The sequence below is a fragment of the Hippoglossus hippoglossus genome, chromosome 15 (genome assembly GCF_009819705.1).
Source record: "Hippoglossus hippoglossus isolate fHipHip1 chromosome 15, fHipHip1.pri, whole genome shotgun sequence".
In the NCBI taxonomy this organism is placed as follows: Eukaryota; Metazoa; Chordata; class Actinopteri; order Pleuronectiformes; family Pleuronectidae; genus Hippoglossus; species Hippoglossus hippoglossus.
In genome coordinates, this window is record NC_047165.1 from 13684590 (window position 1) to 13707047 (window position 22458).

At 39.6% G+C, this 22458-nt stretch overlaps 1 long non-coding RNA gene across 1 annotated transcript in view; it reads right to left on the reverse strand.

The window, feature by feature from the left end:
• The window catches only part of LOC117775484, a 33208-nt gene extending 12315 nt beyond the window's left edge, over window positions 1-20893 (reverse strand). Inside the window, exons 1-3 of the long non-coding RNA XR_004616274.1 lie at window positions 20827-20893; window positions 18594-18600; window positions 17838-17840 (exon numbers count right to left, since the gene is read on the reverse strand). This is a non-coding gene — a long non-coding RNA (uncharacterized LOC117775484). The remainder of the gene's footprint in view (window positions 1-17837; window positions 17841-18593; window positions 18601-20826) is intronic.
• Between the last annotated feature and the right edge of the window lie 1565 nt (window positions 20894-22458).

A 22458-nucleotide genomic window follows, 5' to 3' on the forward strand; every position in this document is an offset into this window, starting at 1 on the left:
ACCCTCCTATCCCATGCTGCCAGTTTGAACTGCTCCCATTGGGCTTCTGTCTTTGCCACACAGAGTGGACAACAAATAGACACTGAGCCTGGGCCCCGCCTCAGGCCATCCGGCTACTAAACCCAACACGACAGCAACAAAAAACCCAAGCATCTAATGTAGAAACAGCTTTGCCTGCCTATCAGGAGCAGCAGAATAACTGTTCTTACTCTTGTGACTGATGCCTTTGTATGAATGTAGTCCAGCTGATGTGAAACCCCTCTGCCCCAAAACAGCTGCATTACGCTAATTTACAGTACCATTAACAGAACTGGATTCAATGAACCGATCCCTTACTAAACTGAGTTAATGGCTTAAGATTGGAAGAAGTCCAGAGATGCTAAATGAAGTGTTAATTAAATGATGCGTGAACATGAGGAATCAAGAGCTTCATCTCACCTTCTCTTCACCGTAGCCGAGTACATACACTGAGTAAACTGAAGTGGAAATACAGCCCGTCTCTGGATGTAGGGTACAGCTGCTGCTGCTTCATAACAAAACCCTTTGACAGATTGGTGATGTAGTGTAGCTCTTGGTACAGGAATACTTTCTTTGTGTTCTGCTGCCAAATGTATGTTTGTCACATACTTGCTAACAGCTTTAGCGACACTAGCGGCATGGCTCCAGGAATGTCTGTGTGTGCGACCGGGTCATCAATTTGACCTAGCATGAAATATCACAAATATCACTATCTGAATGGTGATCCCCCGACTTTACCTGCAGCACCACCATGAGGTTTTTTGTTTTAGTTTTTTGCCTTAATAGCCACATGGGATTGGCAAAATATTTTGTACAGATATCTATGGAGCGCAGAGGATGAATCCCAATCCCTGACATTACTCTTATATTTCATCCAGTGCCACCAGAGTTTTTACTTTAATCCTCTCAAGGATCTTTACATCACCAACATTATTAGGCACCAAATTCTGAGAGATTGCTGGTTCCTAGATTATAAACCCTTTGATTTATACACTTGTGGTTTGTTGGTTCGTTCCCTCTAATGAATGAATAAATTAACTCTGGTGATCCCCTGAATTTACATCTATTTCCATAATCAGGTCAAAAATGTAATTTATCCTTAAGTGCTCTGGTGGCTGAACTGTCATAGTGCATGACACATAACTGCAGGGTTCATGCTTTGATCCTGACTATGGACCTCCCTGGTTTCCTGTCTGCCACTTTGTAATTTATGATATTAAATATATAAATAACCCAAAGTTTTTATTAATTTAAAAATTTTAATTTTAAAGAATAAATGCAAAATCATTCTCATGAGCCTCTAGCCACAGTATTTTGTGTTGTATGCTGATGATCAAATGTTAGCATGCTAACGTGCTTTACTCAGACGGTGAACAGATTATATCATCATCCATTTTATTCTTTTATAAGGGAATATTAGCATTGCAATTATGGGGAAAATACATAGAAGTCTTTGCTTGTTTGTTATCCCCCGTCAAAATCACAAACTGTATATAAGGATGGGCCACCATGACTGCTTAAGCCAAAGTGTTTTTATTGCCCCCTTGTGGCTTTATGTAACAAATTCTGCCTCCTCCATGTTAGTGGATAGGACATGACCCAAACTAAAAAGTCAAAGTAGGTAAAAAAAGGATTCTCACCAATATCTGGCATTGAAGGTGTTTTTTAATCACACTGACGTATGTTCATCTGTTGATCTTGGTATTTGCCATAAAACAGGGCCAAACATCATGAATGACGTCTAAGACTGACTCGCAATTGGACGGGCGGGTGTTTCGGCATTCACCTCCATTCACTACTATGCAGGCTCCTAATGATGTCTTCGGCTCAAGATGGCAGCGTTTGTATGAGGGATATTTTGGCTTCATTTGTGGACAGTGGGAGTAAGTGGAGACATGTCGTCCATCTTTATCTAACCTAGTCTTTGACCAAAACTTTCCCTTTACCCTGGTATTTCCCTTTCCAAAGATGTGTCCAGCTAAAGACACAAAGTAAACACAAAAAGTAACAGCACTGCAAAAGAAACTCTGAAAAACAAAACATTTAACCACGGTTGCCTTATGCGTTGCTCACTTTAAATAATAGTTATATGTGATTGCATGGCGCAGACAGAGAGGGCAGGGGACACGGAGAGGGCCAGACACAGTAATTTTATTTAACAAGCGCTCTAATAAAAGGTGTTGAACCATAAAATCAAGATGTACTGTGATTAGCTATGTTAGGTTGTTGACCTGCCCCTGTTACTACACTTACTCTCAGTAAACACCCCAGACTGGTTCAAGCAGGCAGGCAAAGTGTGTTTGGTTAATAATTAAATAACAATCTCCATCATTAAAATGGCTTAAATTAGATGCTTATTTATTCCATGATTTTTTACTTTATAATGATGATATGTTTTGATATTAATGCTCAAATGTTTAATCCTACCTCAGATTGTGAGCGCGGAGCTTTACCCACTGACTAATTATTTCGAGGACTGTATCTGTGACTGGTTGATAAATATGTGCAAGAATTGGAACAATGTGACCTTTTGCAAATATAAATGTCTCTCACAAGACATTATAATTGGCTGCACTGAATACCACTGGGAGAACAATTAACGATAACAAGCGAGTATCTTTGTCCCTAAACAGTAATGTGATGGAGGGAAAACAAATGATTCAAAGCTGGGTCTTGGCGTGCATGAGATCACGATAGCTGTGTGTGCATGTACAGTATAGACAGAGACACCTTTCCAATTCAGAGTCATTGTCTCCAAACAGATTAGACGCACAGCGCACTGCAGAGGTTAAGCAGCACGCTAACACGTGCAGGAAATGACAATGTAATTACCGAGACGACTGCAGCATCCTGGAGAACTGCGTTAGATCAGCACACAGCTGACAACAAAACAAGCTCAGCCCCTAAATACGAGTTGTCATGGCTGCCACCTGCAACACATGCAAACCGATCGCAATCAATCAGACGCTTTCATAATCGTAAAGAGGCTTGGAGGAGCATCATAGCTGAATTCAAATCCACCTCTGTTTGTAAAATCTGCACAGCAGAGAGAACGGCAGGAACATTTTGAACGTTGTCGTAGATGCTCTACATTCACACTATCTAAAATTTATAAGATAAAAATAAGAGCACTAGTTTTGTCTGCGTACTTTTGCTCCCGAGGAGTTTGTGGGGCCAGTGTGAAGCGGCTGCTGCTGCAGTATAGCTATGCTTGAGGAGTCTGTTTTTTTGTTGTCAGCAGGATTTCTTTTACTCCTACATAATTCATAACTCTGTCCTTCACTTTCATATAGTTCTACTTGAATGCGAGTCAACCCCGTGCACAGACACAAAAATAGATTTTTGTTCTGAGCATCCCTTTTCCTGCCACGGTAAAACCCCTCGTAACTCGCCCTGGACTTGAAAACTTAAATCTGACTGTGGCAAAGTGTAAAACTGTGTAGATTCAGTGGAACTTGTATTTGCACAGAGAAACAGTGAATTAGTCCTTTTTTAGGATATTGTGCAATGTGACAATCAACTTTTCAGATACAGCGACTCCATCCTTCTTTGTTTCAGCATGGGCAGAGGCTTGTTATTAAATCTGCTACACAGTGAAATAATGTCATTGAAATGAGTCTCCAGCCGTCTTTGTTATAAGTAAACTAGACTTTAAAAAAATATTTATCACGGTAGCCCACACAGGATTGATACAGTTTGCAGAAACAAGCCCAATTCCTCCAGATTGTTGAAGGAATACTTTGACAATTGGGGGGAAATACACAAATTCTCATTCTTGCTGAGAGTAAGACGGGGAGATCAATACGACACTGATGATATAGAAATTTTGGACAGAGTCAACCTCGCTGGTTCTCCTCTAGTTTCCAGTCTTTGTGCTAAACCAAATCTAGAGTGGTGCGAATCTTCTTATCCGACTCCTGGGAAGAAAACCCATTTTTTCAACATTCAATTCGATTTCTGTAAGAAAAGCAACTATTTAGAGTGGGTGAGCTCATTTGTCGCATTTTTCTGATAAAAGGTCTGCGTACATTTCCTTCCCTTCTGAGCGTTTCCTTTTCTCATAAAAAAACAGACCCCTGCAACAGTTGGCTGCCACTCGATAAGAGAAATGCTCTCAGCAACATGAGATTGCTTCACAATAATAACTCACAGACGGTGGAAACACGGAAAGGAAAAATAAGTTCCCTCCAAGTTGTGTTGTTTATCATATAAACATATGGGGACCACATTGAGGTCGAAGGTCGCATCTGTCTGAGCGCGCCAACTCTATCATTGCACTGGGTCGTGTTGCCAGAATAGGTCAAGTCGTGTTGCCATTAATATTTCAAAATACGCTAAATGGAAAAAGATGTTCATGTGGTCTCGGCGTCCAAACAGCTGTCCCCTCTCCTAATAAGACGATGAAAGACAATTTCCTACATCAGACCAGAGAAGATGGCCCTATCTATTTCTTGTTGGGCCATTTATCTTAGCAACATTGATGAATTCATTATGGTGACAATTCCTGTCGCTATAATGAAATGCCACCCAAAGATTGGCCCCCTGGTTGAAATGGAGAGCAGAGATATCTCGCCCAATTATTGTAAGATTTCACTTCTTGGGAGATCCATCTTTCTTCTGTATGCTCGTATTACTCAGCGCACTATTGTATCTGCCAGTGCTGAAGGTCCCCCTGACATCTAAATGAGTTTGGAACATCCCCCTTTGGCAAACCCTTTTCTTTAATTGTGCCCTTTACAGGTTTAGACAAGGATAGGCAACTTTTATTAAAACTCATTACATACTAAACCTGGATCATAAATACCAATTACAATTTTTATTACAGTTTATTATAAGGTTAAATTTACTGTTATTCCAAGATACAAGATTTTTAGTTTTTAGTAATTTATTGTTGACGGACAACCACGCACCTTGATTGCCATATTAGAGTACATTAAGATTATTAACATTAAGTAATGGAAACTTCTCCTCAAATCAGCAGCTTGAGGAAAACATAAAACAGTTCTCGTTGCGATAATTTGTCTTTATTTACATTCCAATTAATTTACCTAAGGCTGGAAATGAAAATTGCTGAAGACTAGAAATATAACTCGAAGCCACCATGTATGAGGACATAATAACCCCACATAGCTAGTTAATAATAAATAGTGCAGTGCCCGTTTTGAAGCAGCCTGTTTGCACGGCCTGTGGTGACGCTCCGGAGCTACTTCAGAATCATTCTTGTCATTACTCAAACAGTTCTACAATATACCGTCACTTCTTATTGTTTGTGTGCAGAGCTTTTTATTAACAGTCTGTGGTGCAGAGTGAAGTTAAAAATCTTTGAGGTCATCCTACCTGGTTTGTCTGCAATGAAGATTTTATAGGCAATGTTTTTGAATAAAAAGAAGCTCAATATGTTTCGTTACTTTTCACGTGTGGCTTATATATCACTTTTAAAGATTTACTAAGCTGCTGTTATTTTGTTCATATATTTCAGAGCAACTGACACAATCTTCAGACCCCAAAATAAAAGCTTGGTAATTCAGCTCGATGTAAAGCATTGCAGCAGCAAAACAAACTTTCTGCTTTTATTTTGAAGATAAATTGCTACAGAGGAAGTGATACTATAAATATTGGACCCGCGATAGCTGCAAACGTCTGTTTCAGTGTGATGTGGTGAAATAAAAATAATGAGATCATCATAATGATCTGGCAGGACGCCGCACGCAGGCTGCCAGTTACTGACCACTGTGGACTTTATCTGAGGACATGTCCAACCTGGTCTACAGACTGAAGACACACTGCCCTGCCCCCAATGACTGCTACTCTGTTTATTCAAATGTCATTATTATTAAAAGGTACCATGCAGGTACATACGCAGACATTGGTGGAATTAGTAGGTCGATAATATCTCCAAGACCCTTTTGGTAGAACAGTGCAGTACTTAGAAAACAGTAGATGATCTCAACACGCCGTCCCTCACAAGCTGTTGTCACTCTCCACTGCTCAGTGCTGTAAAAGGTTTGATGGGTTGTGTGTCACTGGATTATCTCGCCTACATTCCCCCCAGGCTTTCAATGTAGGTCTGTGACATGGGCACAGGCATTTAGTGCGACTCCCAAGTGTCACTGGCAGCACAGCAGGACCCCGCGAAGCTCCTAGAAACACCATCTATCATTGTCATAGGACCAATCATCCACATCAGTGGGGCCTTTTCTTCCAGCAGGAGCCGTGACACCCATTAAAGAGTTTTCACTGACCCTGTTGTGGTATATATAATTTTCCTTTTTTATCTTGTTTTCTTTTCTTTCTTCCCTGGAGTTAAGATCATCTTAAGATCATCACGAAGTGTAAAAATCATGACCACAGTTCTTTAGTTTGGTGCTACAGCTGGAAATAGCACGTTGATGGAACTGCGTGAACCCCCAGGGCAGAGTTTAAGTTGGGTGGTAATCGCCTGCTGGTTATTTGAGCACTTTATGGTGAAGATAAAGCTGGGGTCATTTCAAGTCCTGCTTTGTTCCTCACCATATACGGAACTGTTTGTATGATAAGGGTTATTGGATATTGTCACTTGAATACTACTAACCTTCGGGGGGGACTTGCTGTAATGAACTCACTGGTACCACAATAATGACAGGAAATGGAAGCCCTGGGGAGTAGTTATTTAGTTTTGGGAGAGGGTACCGGGATAATGTAAATATCTCCGAAAGCTGATGATGGAAAAGTGTCAATAAAATTCCTATTTTGTTACCAAAACTGCTCAAATATCAGTTAAATCAGTGATACGGTTACAAAAAAATATTTTAATTGTAATGATCTATTTCAAATATTGTATAAATAAAGGTGATGATAGCAATTTAGTATTGATATTGTAAAAAGAGCTAAAACGAGAGACAACTGGATGCAGGAAAGTGCATCTGACTATAGTTCAATATCATGTTGATTTGATCAGAAAATTCTCTGTCATCATGCGATATGATGATATTCTGGCCACACATCTCAAAATTGTAATAATAATATAAAAATACACCTACTGCGCCAGTTTGTATTTTATTTTCCTTATAAATGTGCACATCTTATTAATGTGCACATTAATAAGAAAGTATTCAAGTGTTTTACTGTCCCTTCCCATTATGTGTATCATGAGGCTATAAACATACTAATTTTCTTTCACTGCTCAAAGCCAATCAAGTTATCTGTGTGATCTCTATACCTGCAGACCATTAGAGATTTCAGGTAGAACCAAATTCTGAGCAGTGCTGAAGTTCAAATTCACCTGCTACCGTACCCAGTGAGCCAAGAAGTTAATTTCAAGCCGTGCTGACAGTACACAAATGAAATGCAGTTTGTTTTGGTCAGTTAAAAAGTTTTCACGAGCCCATATTCCTCCCGTGCTTTGTACAACTGCACAGCCTGGAGCTCAGGCATAAAATGGGACTACAAAATGTAAAATTACTGGTCAATCAAATCTGCACATGGCCATTCTCATTGCACCGGCAGTTCTTACAAGACACTCACAAGCCTCGCGGTGCACGCGGAGCTCTCTGCCCACACTGCTCCCACGTTCCCGCAGCTTGTTAATGCAGATTCCAACAAGGAGAAACCTCGGCTTTTATTCTCTCGGTGCGGATCATGAAATAGGACGTGAGCTCATTCGGTTTGATGGAGCTTATCACCCTGGCCTTCCCTGTGAGATAGCGCCGTGGCCAATTCTGTGCAAAGACGAGCTCTGGCTGTACACATCTGGAGTAATCCGCCCCCACACCTCTGGAGAGGGGTTCAATTCAGGGCACACCGCCATCTTCCTTCCTGACCCGTGTTAAAACAGCTTACAAGCAGGATCATGCATCATTTTCTTTGGTTGTCGAAGCAGCAAATGGACAATGTCATCATATGCGTTAGTCATTTGAGACACCAGGTTACATGTGTCCCTGCATTACAGTTTTATTTTCGGAAGAATGATGGCTAACGTTCCCTAATCCCAGGATGTTTTGTGGCATGCATGTTTGTTTCTGCTTTGCTGCGCAGATATTTGACATCGCACACTTAGCTGAATATTTAACCTTTATATGCACTGGGTTACATTAACTGGGATAGATTGTGTATATCAATCATAGATGAGCACATGGCTGCAGAAGACAGCTGTATTGCCCCGAGCAGAAGAATAACTGCTCCACGCGCTGTCCTTTTCTCAGCGTTCGCTGTGAGCGGCTGTGTTGAACAGCAGAGCAAGAAAACATCCTCCAGCCTAACAGCCATAAACAGGATTGATGTTGGCGACCAGGATGTTTGACTTTATCCAGCCGAGCTTGAGAGGGATCATTCGGCTTCATTGAGCTGTGCTGCGGTTCTGATGGGATTGTTTTTGCCGCAATAATTTCTGTACCTGTTGGGAGCCATTATCACTGAACGCCATGTAAAGGAACGATCAAATGAAAGTAGAATTATTACCTCCAAAGTTCCATTATCAGATGACCTGCAACCCTACACATACATAATGCAAGTGGGCTCTAAAGGTGATGTAAACACTTGATTGAACATGAATATGAATTGCTGAGTGAAATGTAAGCGTAGATTTGGCTGAGTTGTCTCTTCCTGGAAATACAAAAGAAAAGCCTTTAGACATCCCCTGCTCACGCATGCATGCACGTGCACACAAACACAAACACACACACACACACACACACACACACACACACACACATCTTAATGAAGACACCCATAGGCATAATAAATTTCCAGCCCTGCACCCTAACCTTAACAACTAAATGTCTAACCCTAAAACCAAGTCTTAACCCTCAGACAACCCTTTGAAATGGTGAGGACGAGCCAAAATGTCCTCACTTTCCAAAAATGCCCTCAGTTCGTAAGGTCAATGCTCAAAAGGGTTCTCACAAATATATAAGTACACACACACACAAAAAAAAAAAAATCTCCTTCACACTCACATACAAATTTAATGACGCTTACATTATTCGAGGGCCTAAGAGGTATTTGACTCCATCCAAGTGTTTATGAAAGAATTGAGTTTGTTTAGCAGTGCACTGGGAGGTATTAGAACAGGGCAATATTGGGACATAATGAGGGAGGACTGTTTGCGCCATAGGATGCATCTGGTCCTGTAAATGTAGTCTCATATTGCTTGGTAGCTACTCAGAATGCATTGCAATCATGGGACCCATTGTCTCTCATGAGTTGGCCGTCCATACTATTACAGGGCCACCGGCATCACATTAAACAGCCTGTGACAGTCGCTGCATTTTGATTCCAGTCGTTTATTTCTGCAGGCTGGAGTTCCATCTGGATTCAGAAACGGGACAAAAGAAGAGTCACATTTTTCTGTTGCTCAGAGGTTCAGGTTAAGTGTTTTTTTTTTTTTACATTAACTTGTTATAGCCATGATTCTGTTACATAAAATGTAGGACTTGATGTGATGCAATAACAAAAACTGCAAATAGGTGAAATGTGATCATATAAAATTACATTCATATTTTATTCATTTAATTTTCAGAGCTATGAGATGCATTAAATATAAAATACTCTGATTATTGTGCAGAACACCCCAGTTAATGGGTCGTTTTAAAAGGTTTTATATGTGCCAATGGTGCCAGTACAATCCCCCCCCCCCAAAAAAACAATCTGCAATGAGACTTTCTATTATCTAATATTGACCTCTCTGTTCACTGGAATGTGGTTGGTGCTGGAGGAGAGGCAGGTGCAGAGGTTTGGCCGGAGTCCCGATTGATTTTCAGCTCTGTAAGTGACATTTACGCTGTGTGCGCGTTAGTACGTGTGGCCCCGGCCCGGCTTCCTCACTGCCGGTCAAACTGTGCTGCCGGAGCGCGCATTGGAAATGAGCTTGTGGTGTAAATCGGCGGGCGATATATCGGCCCACGCCCTCCACTCAGACACGTCTCCTGTGTCGCCGCAGATCCAAAGAAGTTGGTAAAGCGCTACCTGCCGAACTCATTCAACACCCATTCAGGACGCAGAACAAAAGAAGGGATCCTAAAACTTCCCTCTCAAAGCGAACAAAGGAATGAATGAATTTTAAATACATAATTAACCTACATTCTGTTGTACTACTTTGTGCCATTATTTCCAGAAACTGGATGTAACAGAGAGAAAGAGATTAATAATAAAAAATGTTCCGACTTTCCTCAATTCATTACTTTGCCGCGCGAATGTGGATTTGTGGAATTGCACATATAATAAAGGTTCTATTCAAACTCGATTCCAGTTGAAGCGTCGCTGGCAGATTTTCTGTGAGAATGAGGGCACAAGAACTTCTCTACTTAAGAGCAGAAAGGCAGTCAAATAAGAGGCGGCAAATTAAAATGCAGGACCCGCTCTCCCAGAACTCCCACAGCAGCCATTTGCATGATGTCAAGTCAACTCAATATCGCACCTTAAAAATTATCTGCAATGTTTTCTGGAACCTTTTCATTTCACATGTTTAACACGTCCGATGATGCTCTGACTCCCACGATCTCACCAACTGTCTAATCTCCCTTCTCTCACTCTAATTGCCTCAATTTTAATATCATCCCAAAAACATTTTCCCGTCAGTTAATTATCATTGGTGGGATGGTGAAAATGGATCCTGCAGGATGTGAGCCCGGGAAGGTTCTGGATATAAATAAATATATATTTTACCAATTTCTTTAGATGTATTTGAAAATTGCTGATTCCATGTTCCGAGTGAACTCCGTGATGGAAAATCTGAGGAGCCTTATCTAATTGCTGCATTACAGATGAGCACAAGTAGTGCTGAATTAGGCTTCGAGCTGGAAGGTTTGTAAGACTGTGCCCAGCGCTCAGCAGTGGGTCTGGTGTTAAGTGTAATAAAACTAAATCCATTTGAGACGATGACAATCAATGCAAATCCTTAATGAGACAAATGTTGGTTCCAGGGTGGTTTGCTGGGGGGAAATTCCTCTGATATCTTTATCCGAGATAAACTTTTCACTTAAAGCAATTCATGCTCATAAACAATAAAAAAAATTATGGAATGAACCCTGCATTAAGAGGGAACGCACAAATGGTGATGAGCAAAAAAAACCAAAACCCACTGCTGCAGAGCTTGGTGTCCTGAATCTGCACGTTTAGTTTGTGACAGCAGCGAGTAGATCTACTGATCATGCAGATCATGCAGACGTGCACAGGCAATCCTGGCTCTAACCTGGACTGACATGTTTACTCTGAAGCTCTGAAGAGTCATGAGCACCAGTGCGCTGCAGGAGCTGCAGCCTCCGTCGCTAATGCACCATGTGATGGGGAAAAAAATAGCCTCAACAGTCATATTTGAACTCATTTCAAGCTTTGCTGCAATGTTTGTAATTCCCCCCAAATTACCGAGCATATTTGTAATTACTTCATACTTTAACATAATCATGCCCCAAATAGATAAAGAGAAAAACAAAACAAAAAAATTTTGTCAGCATTTCCTGTTGCGTATCAGTCGCTGAGAGGATAATGAATAATTAACGGGGAGCTCCATTTAATGTAAGAAGAATGCTGATGAAAATGCCCTCACACATACCTACAGAAATTTATACCCGACATTAATATATATTGGAAAAAGGAGTTGAACGCATTAATATAGATAGGTTTTTTTTCTATATGGGTGAATTTAACTAGTCAAATTTCATTAATGTAACCGGAGTTTATGAACATCGCTGTCTGGTTTGTAGACAGCTGCCCGAGTTTTAGTTAGGTCACAGCCTATTTACTAGAGAATTACAGCGAATGATCCAGATATGGAAATGTGATACACATAATAAATTTGGAAATAATTGGCATCTTGTGCAGAATAATAAACAACTTTAGCAGCACATGACTATTTTTACAAGAGGGTTGTCTCGTTATACTTCACTCACACAAAGCACCATCTGCAAAGTGCAGCATTTCATTATTATTTAGGCATGACAGTGCCCTGGGCTGTGACATGGACTTTAAAAAATACAGATTTCACGAGTCCAGATACAACATCCCGATCTAGAAAATGTCCCAAATTATCTAAATCAGCATAAAATAAAATGCATGTGCAATATAAAGACACTTAATCCTCAGAAATGCAGCTGAGGACATCAGCACTGTGTCCTTACAGACAAAGAAATAACATAATCTTCCAACAAATGACAGATCCATATGAAGTCAAATGAAACCTTGCAGCAAATATGGCATAAGATGAATTGCAGTGTGGAAAAACATTCACAGACCAAGTACTATTCAATGGATTTGGCAGATGTCAAACTTTGCATTATAAAGGATAATCTACATGTTCAAAGCATATATTTGGGAACATATGGAGGCACATCAAGTGAATATTTATCTCAGTGGCCATTACAGTTTCAGCGCTTGTGGAATGTTTTTATGTCTTCGAAATTTGAGTCGCAACTAATTTTTTCGACATCATTTGTTGTGATGAGCATTCTCTTGTTTGTGTATTGGTTTATACCAATGCAGCAACTCATGTACAGTATATACATGGAATTTAAATGAGATATATACACTACATGTAAAAGGGCTGTATTGCAAGTTGATAAAATGTCAATACAAACATCGGAAAATATTTAACCTTCCACAATCCAGTACGAAATAAGATCAATATGATGTAGAGTTTTGTTATTACTGCCTAATTTATTGTATAAAATAATCAGTCACTATTTATTTTATTTCTTTCTGACTGCTGTAGCTCAGCTACTATTTCTATTTTCTGCTTTTTTGCCGTTTCTCTACATTTTAGCGATTCAGAGATAAATATTTAAATGCTTTTATCACAAAAGGTAGAACAAGAAGTGAACATGACAGAAAGCATGTTTGCTCCTTCGTGCTTGTGCTTCCACTGACTGCAGTTCAATATGATTCACTTTGGTAAATGGCAGCTGCATCGCTGCAAGTAAAGATTATATTTCCTTCTAAAGAGCCATTTCAGTTTCCGGTTTGTGAGGTGAAGGTAAAGTTAAGATAAAGCAGATGTACCATTTCTTCTTTCACCCATGTAAACAAATTGGTGCGGCCCCCCCCAAGACCCTGTGCTGCGAGATCCTGTTCTTTACTATGAACGTTTGAGGAAGCGCTGGAAATGTGTCTATCACAAATGAGTCACTTCAAATAGGAAGTCTGTCACCACTGTGGGCTTTTTCGGCAGCTTATGTTTCCCTTGAAACTCGCATTGGAGATTTTTTTTTTTTTCTACAAATCATTGGTGAATGTTGTGCGCTTTTGAATTCCAAAAGGAAAAAGCTCTGAGCAGGTACATGCGCCCCTTGTAATCACCTCGGCAGGAAGTCAACACATTAGTAGAGGCAAAAAAAGAACGGCAGCTTGAAAGACTGTGCTGACTCGTCACAGCTGTGAAATGAATTAAGTGGAAAATTCCAGCATAGCACAATTACATTATACTTGTTGATGAACTTATTTAATTATCTACACTTATTTGCTGTTTATTCAACTGGTCTGTTGATAAAGGATTTTTATTTAGCATGTGAAGAAAGCCGGTGATCCACAGTATTGTCCCCATTCTGACTCTATATGCTTTTTATCCCCCTTCAACAGGTATTATCTGTTTACGCCTCTCACTCCTGGGACCCGGTAAATATTGTTACTTTACCACTGCAGCCGCTGAGCCGCTCAACAAGCTTCAGTTCTCATTTGATAAAAGCTAAACGTGTTTGTCTCTTTCCCGCCACTGGATCTCCAGGAATGGATTTCAAACAAGGAATATAAAAACATAAAAACCACACCGGCAGCTACGACGTTTACACGACTGCATGTAGAGTCAAGTACACCACCCATCACCTCCTGCCCACAACAATAGATGGGTTAGTTTACATTAAAAATTAATGTCCCATTATGCCCCCCAGGGCCACTGTTGCTGACCTTGGTCCAGATACACGCAGCGCCGCGTCCTCGGGGAAGGACCCGTGCCACCTGGAGATACTCGGCTGACCCAAATCCCGGGCAACAGTGGTAGCGCCTGCTGTGACTCACCTTCTGTCTCAGCGTAGAGCAGGCACCACCTATTGTGTATGCTCTTTGAATCCTTTTGTGCAGCCCATTGTGGCTATAGTATGAAAAGGTAATGAGCTGTACGTGCTGACCCAGATGTATGTTTTACCTTCAGAAAAGCCTGATTTCACAGAAGTAAATGGAGGGAATAGACTGTCCCAGACTATCTGCAAATATTGCTGATGAGAGGCTTTTTGAAGTGACACTTACTGCGTCTACAAAAACTTTACCATGTTCCCCAAGGTGTAAGAAATATATAAAATACATAGTGTGATATAGGCTCAAACAAATGAGCAATATTACTAATTTACTAACATTGCAGCAATTCAATTTGAATAAAATACTGAGTATTTGTTGTATGCATTATATTTACAAGTTATTAATACTACTTCACACATGCATACTGATCTAAATATTAAAAGGCATCAAATGCATGCCTATTGATTTCGAGTGTAAGCACATTATACCAATGTAGTTGGCAGAGCTAATTTGATATGCTCCATGTACTGTTGAATAAATTAAGCCACGCACTGTAATTTATGACACATGTCGACACTCACAACGTGAATTTAAACTGGAACAAAAATACTAGCAACTGTTGCTATTAAATAAATGCAGAGAGGTGCAAACACAAAGTTTCTCTGTGAATTGTGCTGCAGTAGAAATAATAAGCAGCATCAAGTGGAAGTAAACGTTGTCGGTTTACATTCTGCCGAGGCACTTCAGTGGCAGGATGCGAACAAAAGAGCTGAATGTCACCTGGATGATAACAAAAAGTGAACATATCTGTGGTTATACATCTCACCTTGTGGCTCTCCACACTTATAATAAGACGATCTACTGATGAGGAGTTAAACATCAGTTTATTAATCTGTGTTAATTAACAAGACCGTGATGAATTGCATCAAAAGAACCACTTGCAATGAGAAGAACCCATTTGGCTGCTAACTCGAGGTCATTAGTAACCAAGGTGACATTTTTATTTGTATTGCTATAATACTTTCAATCAAACTCCAATGCTCTAGAATGCATTCTCCTGTTTTCTCTGCATGTTGCGATGTAAATGGCGATATATAATACGTCACTGCGAGTTGTTAGAAATTAGAAACTAACCAGACTTTTAGTTTTTAAAGAAAATAGACAGCAGCACATTTAAATGTATATAACAAAAAGATACAGTGACCAGGGAGCTATTGAGATTTCCCTGATAGCTGCTAAAACTGTGTCTAATCTGTGATACTGAGATATAATCACATTTCTTGCAGAAAAATACATTATCTGCGTTTCAGAAGTTAGATAGTGAGAGCAGCCATTTTTTATACAACATCATTCATTTGATCTCTGTCATGGTGGCCAACAACCACTGAATAAATCTGTTCTTTTCTGCAAACGCTGCCAGCTGCAACTCAAAAGGAAATGTACAGTATTCCTCAATGTGGCAGAAAACTAACCAGACAATGTTCATGATTTATCACCATCAAACAGGTTCAAAGGTATTCTTAATAAAAAAAGAAAAAAGAAAAACTACAACTATGCCGCCTCACGTTAGCACGCCTCTGCCAACTGGTTAATGTCTGTTCGGACTCAATTCCCCAAAGGAAGACTTGAGATATTGAAATATGTTCAAGAAGCCAAAAACATGTTTTTTGAGGCCACTTTGACCACTCAACTCTAATCAGTTAATCTGGGAGTCAAAGTGAAGAATTGTGCGGAATTTGGAAGGATTCTCTTGATACGTTCTTAAGATAACAGATTCAGGCAGAAAAAAAGGGTTTGTGCCAGATTTATTGAAATGTTCTGTGGGTGTTCCTGATACATCACATTCACAAGAACCTGAGGTCACAGTGAACTTGACTTTCGACCACCAAAATTCAAATCATCTCATCCAAGAGTCCAAGTGAGAATGCGCACCAAATTTTAAAAGGGTTCCCTGGAGGTATCTCTGATATCTTGTGTTCACAAGGCAAAAAAATGTGTTTGTGAGGTCGCAGTAAACCTGACCTTTGACCACCGCAATCTAATGAACTCATCCTTAAGTCGAACTGGATTTTTGCAGCAAATTTGAATGAAATCCCTCAAGGTGTTGTTGAGATAGTGTGTTTAACAAGAATGGGACAGATGAACAGCCCAGAAAACATGATTCCTCCAAACATGGCTGCTGGTGAAGAGGCTTTGTATGTGTCACATCTATTGATGCTAATGTTTACCTTTCTGATCTAGAAAATGAGAATAGTCAGGTTCTGACTGATAAAGGCTTGATGCAGAAATGTGCTGCAGTTTGTTTAAAGGTTTAATACGACCATGCCATGACAATAAGGACATATGACCCATTTTTCCTTGGATGAGGATGTCAACATGTGTTCCATCCTAAAAGCACCACAAACAAACTCAATCTGTTCCCTGGGAGTGCTTCTAACAGCTTCTAATCACATTCAGTCAATTTGCAAAGGGTTAAGATGGAGGGGGGGGGGGGGGGAAACTTGTTAAAAACGTGTAAAAGAGTTTCCCCCCGTTTCCTGTACTTCTTCATTGGGATGAGCACTGAGGTGGATAATTAAATGTAAACTGCCCAGTGTAATTTGTCATGTCATGTGAAGGACCCAAGGCATTTTCACAGTGAGCAGATGCTACTCAGCACTTCTCCAGCAAAAAAATTTCATATGGGTCACAGTTTCCTCTGCTGTTGTTCGTGCCAGATGGCTAAGATAGAGACTTTTGCCTTTCAAAACCACCTTTGTGCACATTTTAATAGCTTGTAAGTGTAACACTAATGAGAACCTGGAAAATACAGGTGCCTTTGAGCAAAACAGCTGACCCCCCGCGGCTCATGAAACTGGCCAGATACTGAATGTAAATATACTGCGTGAAAACAAAGCAGACCGTTGCTGGAAAAGAGACATTAAAACTAAAATCTCCCTTTATAAACCTAATCCCCTATATGAGCATATGAACCATGCAGCAGTTGGCTTGTCTATTTAATCTTAATTACTTAAATTATGTTCTATTATTTGTTTGGCACTGTAAAGAGCACATCACAGATACGTGCAGATCATAATTTGTTCCAATGCAGAAGAATGTTTATTTATATCCCTTGAGTCTTATGGTTTATACATCTTTTTGAAAGAATAACCATTGATCCATTAAAACATAAGAACTGTCCTTCACTGCTTTGTCTTTACTTGGATCCATTTGTATTAAATGTAACATTTTGAAGATTAAAGACAAAGACACTCTCGGGCATTGTTATCGTTCTTTGTGGATAATAATTGCCCTGAATGGCTACAATTTAGATAACTTTCAATTATTCGTAAAGTCTGACAAGCATCAGATAAAATGTAATTCCCACATGTAAATTGTACAGACTGTAATAAACTTGTCATTTTCATATAAAGTAAGTTTTTGCAGCTGAAACAGTTGTCCAGTAACCAAGCTGTATTTTGTTCTACTGTCGGTACTGCCCAGATTACAATCTGCATTAATCCGTATGATGGCTGCTGTAGTAGCAAGGCAGAATCTGACACTGATGATTTGCCTAATTCAAGATAAACTGCAGTCATGCTAAAAATGACCCAACATCTACATTTGCAGAATATACAGAAATATTAATCGCCATAAAACTTTTTATTTTTGGTTGAGGAATTTACAGTGAATAATAAATGTTCTAACTCTAGATTAACTAAGCCTCTGCTTATATTGTATCCCTTTATCTTTTAGTCATTAGGCCCCACAGACTTAATTTGTCAATGGTGCCATAGTAAGCCCCCCCGTCTTAAAGATTGGTGGTTGTGTGCCGGCAGAACATCCGCAGTTATTGATCCAACAGACTCAAATTCCTCTCTGATCCATATCACAGTGAGGCCTTATCAGCGACATGCAGAGATCTCCCTGTGATGCTTATATAGTCTCCACTGAAGTTTAATGCATGACTGCCTGAGAAGATAGGAAACTTCTCTTCAAAGCAGGAACACAGAATCACAACATATTAAAACATGGAAATAATATGTAAAATTGATGTAAACTCAAGTGTGATACAACATCCCAGTTTCTTTGCATTTAACTGCCTTCAGCGTGGGCAGCGGATGACTACACATTGCGCATATAAACAGCTGAATCTTTTCTAAAGAAACATTGTGCTTTTAAATACCTGACATATTTATGGTGGTGAAATAAACTGTGATATGCACCAGAGCAGAGATGGGTTTATTAAGGCCAATGCACCGAGTGCTTGTACACCAGTCAGCAGACTTAACAGGAGACTTTATAGAAAGTCAATAAGGCCGCTATAAGGCCAGTGTACTCGGCTCAAACCGTTCAATTAAAACCTGTGGGCAACCCTCGTGTTCAGTCATCTTCAATATCACCTGGTGGAGTAGATTTCTCAGAGTTGCTCTCTCACCTCGTCACAACTTTTATATTGAAAAAACTCAAAAACACAACACTGCTACTGTAACAAAGATGACCTCAACCTCAAAATCCCTTCAAATTGCCATTTCTAGAAAATAATGCACAGCCGTTTTCTGTTTTACAGCTGCATATAAGTCATTCTATAGTTTGTGTTATCAAATAAAAACTTTCACAGAGACTCTCACCCCTGTTCTGAAACCTCTACAAAACCTACCTCTTGTTTAACTTCTTGCCCTCCAGCTAACATCACAACTTTAATGTGAAACACTGCTCTTTCTCAGCATTCTTCAGAGTTAGGTTAGGACGCCGATACAATAATATTGTTACATTCTCATTCCATCTCTCGTCACCTTCCTGTGCCAAAATCTTACCATTGATCATTTCATTACGATTTCATACAGATACAGAGAGAGATTACAGACCCTGTTTCTCTTATACCTAATGACCCTAGTAAAAATCAAGTTTATGTGGCAAAAGATGCTTCATTAAAATACAAAAATACTACAAAGAATCATAAACAATTTTTTTAAGTATAATTTACTATTCGTGTCATTTTAGAAAATATACCACTTGAATTTTGTGTCCATGATTATCATTGTCTAGTACACTTCCCTTTAATTGTTTAATAGAAAGCTTTACCTGTATTATTTGCAGGTTTTCTTGCCAGTACCACCATCTGTTTCATCTGTCCTTAAGCCAAACAGGTATGTGCACTAAAAGTGTATTAAAAACAGATTCACATTTAGGTAACCATCACAAGACATTTCATTAAAATATGACAAAAACTTTCTTTGCAAAAGGACCTGTCAGAGGGACACAGTGAAATAATGAGATTTTCATTCACAATGATCCAATTTAGTTTTAGATTCAAGCGCTTGTTATATAGTTTATTGGATGATAAGAAGAGTTTAGGAACATCTTGTTTTCTTCATCACCTTTACCTCATGAGAAATTAAAAGCACCACCCCACAGATAATACCACAGTACATATCCTGAAATAATATTTGGGGAGTTAAGAAAAACTCAACCTTTGATCAATGTAAAAATAAATAATTCTGAAACCAAATAGGGATATCTGCTGCATATGTACATGCTCATTCAGGCGAGAGAGGTTTCACATTAGATGTCAATGTGTTATGAAATAACTCACAATAGAGCAAATGTTCCCATTTCTTCAAGGTAAGACGTTCTATACAAGAGGGCTACTACTCACTCAGTTAGTTTACTGTAAACAAGACAAAGAGCCCTAACTTAAGCCTGACCCATGTTAATGTTCCAGAAAATTCAGTACTCTCCTAATGGAGCTTAGTTAGCATTAAAGAGAGCACCTCTGACATCAGGATCTCAATTCATTAAATGTATCATTAATCAGTGAGTGGGCGTTAAGAGTTGTAAACAATCTTTATTTTAAATCAAATTATCTGCTTTTTCTAAATGTTCCCCTCTAGTGTATAATATAAAAAAATGGATTATTCATGTGTGTAAATGTAAATACATATTCTTTCCCCTGTTGTGTGATCAAACATTTTTTAACCTTACAGTAGTGGGTGATCACACAGTTAAAACTACAAGCTGCATGTAACTGTGGATTTCTGTGTGATTTTTTAACCCCACTGACCTGCGTCAGCGAGTTGCATCTCTGCTGTGGGATCAGAAGAACCACCAGACTCCTGTCTCTTAACATTTTCTCACGTATAGTAATACATCCGAAATTATTTAAATCCTACCCGAGGACATTTTCATTGGAGTTGTAGTGTTATACAACCCGCTGCCTGTGATGGCACCAAAACAGCGGTGATGAATTTTGCATGATACAAGGAGTTTTGGAAGCGGAGCTACCGACCTCACTGTGACTACACTGTGGAAACTCGAGCGTGCTTTTATTAGATTTCAAGTGAAGTCACGCTTCATGTTCAGAAGACTCACCTCGGACTGAAACATTAGAATGCGAATCAATAAACTGACAGTTCATTCACAGGACACTTTGAAAAGGCTGATATTCAGTCTCCAAGACAGGAGGAGAGGAAAATGCACCAAATTAATATTAATAATATGATTTTCTACAAGTTGTCTCTGACAGAACGTGGCCTCAGTGTGCACCTCGCCACTGATTAACACAAATCAACCAGACTTATTGTGGAGACTTCAAGCACAAGCTACTTTACATATTTAATGTTTGCACTGTAGACAAACCCTTTTAAATTATACAGCACAGTAAAAGACAGTGTCAGTAAAGAAAGACACCAACAGAACTACAGTTTCTACCTCTGTACCCAAGTTATCCGGCGTCGTCGTACAGTAGCCTCGTGTTAATGACGGTCGACCTCTGGCTGAATGTGTGGCTCCAGGTGTAAACAGCACACGAGGCAGGTAAAGCAGAAAAGGTCGATTAAAATAGACACTTACAGTCTCTGTGTGCAGGTTGGCAGGCATGAAGGAACTCAGATACACGGAACTCCAAATGCAGGCAGAACTCAGGAATGTGGACAGGGAACATGGCAGGACCACAGAAGGCAAATTGACAAAGATGTACATGCATGATAAGACCAAGGGAGCAGAGAGACTGCAAACAAAATGGAGGCTTGGATGAGAGGGCACAGGTGTAACCCATTTGGGGGCGGGGCAGACAATCACAGAAGCAGGTAATCCCATCAAAGGCAGGAAGTAAAACAAGCAGACACACATTAGCAATTTCAAAGTAAATCAGGAAGTAAGTTTGAAGTCAAAATCCAAAACACAAGTCCAAACAGAGTGTCTCACAGTGGACAAAGTCATTTTAAAGTCCCGTCAGTGAGGGGGGAATTAAAGACCTACACCTTACAAACAGCGGAACAGGACATGTATTAAGTGAATCAAAACATGTTTGGACTGTGTTGTCTGTACACACATACACACACAAAGCTGGTGACATATACAGGTTTGAGGATAAAGTCCACACTTAAAGCATTAAATATACATGTAATGGTCATAGACATAAAGATGAATGACATGTCTTCACTTCCTCCCACTGTTCAGAAATGAAGCCAAAACATCCTGGATTTGAACACTGCCACGATTAAATGATTAGAACCAAGCACGAGCACTTAAACAAACATCAGTGTGATACGAAATACTGAAAAAAATATTAAATTAGATTTCCTAGTTTGGTCCACCTCCCATCCATTAACATGGAGGAGTCCGAATTGACTGCAGCCAGCCTCCAAGGGGCGATCAAGACACTTTGGCTTCACTTTTGGGGGGAGCCATCCATCTTTAAATACACTCTATGGTCAATACAATCAGTACAGCACTGACTTTAAGGGGCCGGCTATGTTTTGAAGTCAGTTGTAAATAAGGAGAGCTGGAAAGTTAATTAGGAATTAGACATTGGGAAATAAAAGTAAAAAAAAACTACTACACATTTTAGAGAGAGATTTATTGCCTCATTTATTATTACAGGATGTATTTCATGAGTCCTATTTATTTTTATAGGCATATTCAGTTATTTGCCCATTTATTTATGTGTTCTACGTTGACATAAATGGCACTCCAGATGGCAATGACATCAAGTTCTGGCGATGGTCGTAGCCACATGGTTTGCTGCCTTCTGTCGGTATCCAGTATAAGTATAACGTATGCCCTCCATCACAGTGACGCACACGTCATTGGCTGATTTCTGTCCCCGTCCGACTCTCACCACTAAACGTTTCTAAACATGAATTCATAAAGGCAGCAATATAAAGAAAAGGAAGAAAAGTGTAAAACCCTAAAGCAAGGTGAGAAAGACTGCAGGTACATTGTTAATTCTCATTTAGCCTGATAATGTTGGTGTTCCCGTTTATTTCTGTCACAGTAAATACAATTTCAGCGCTGACACCTGCACTGATGAGTCATAAAACACACACTGCATTAAAATAAATGTCCTCACTGTCAGACTGACAATGTAGGACTACATAATCACAACATATTATACTGTTCCCGTTTTTTGTAAGGGCCAACGACTCACTGGCATGCTAGTCTGTAGTTTCATATAAAATATTAATGTGTCTCTGCGAGTCT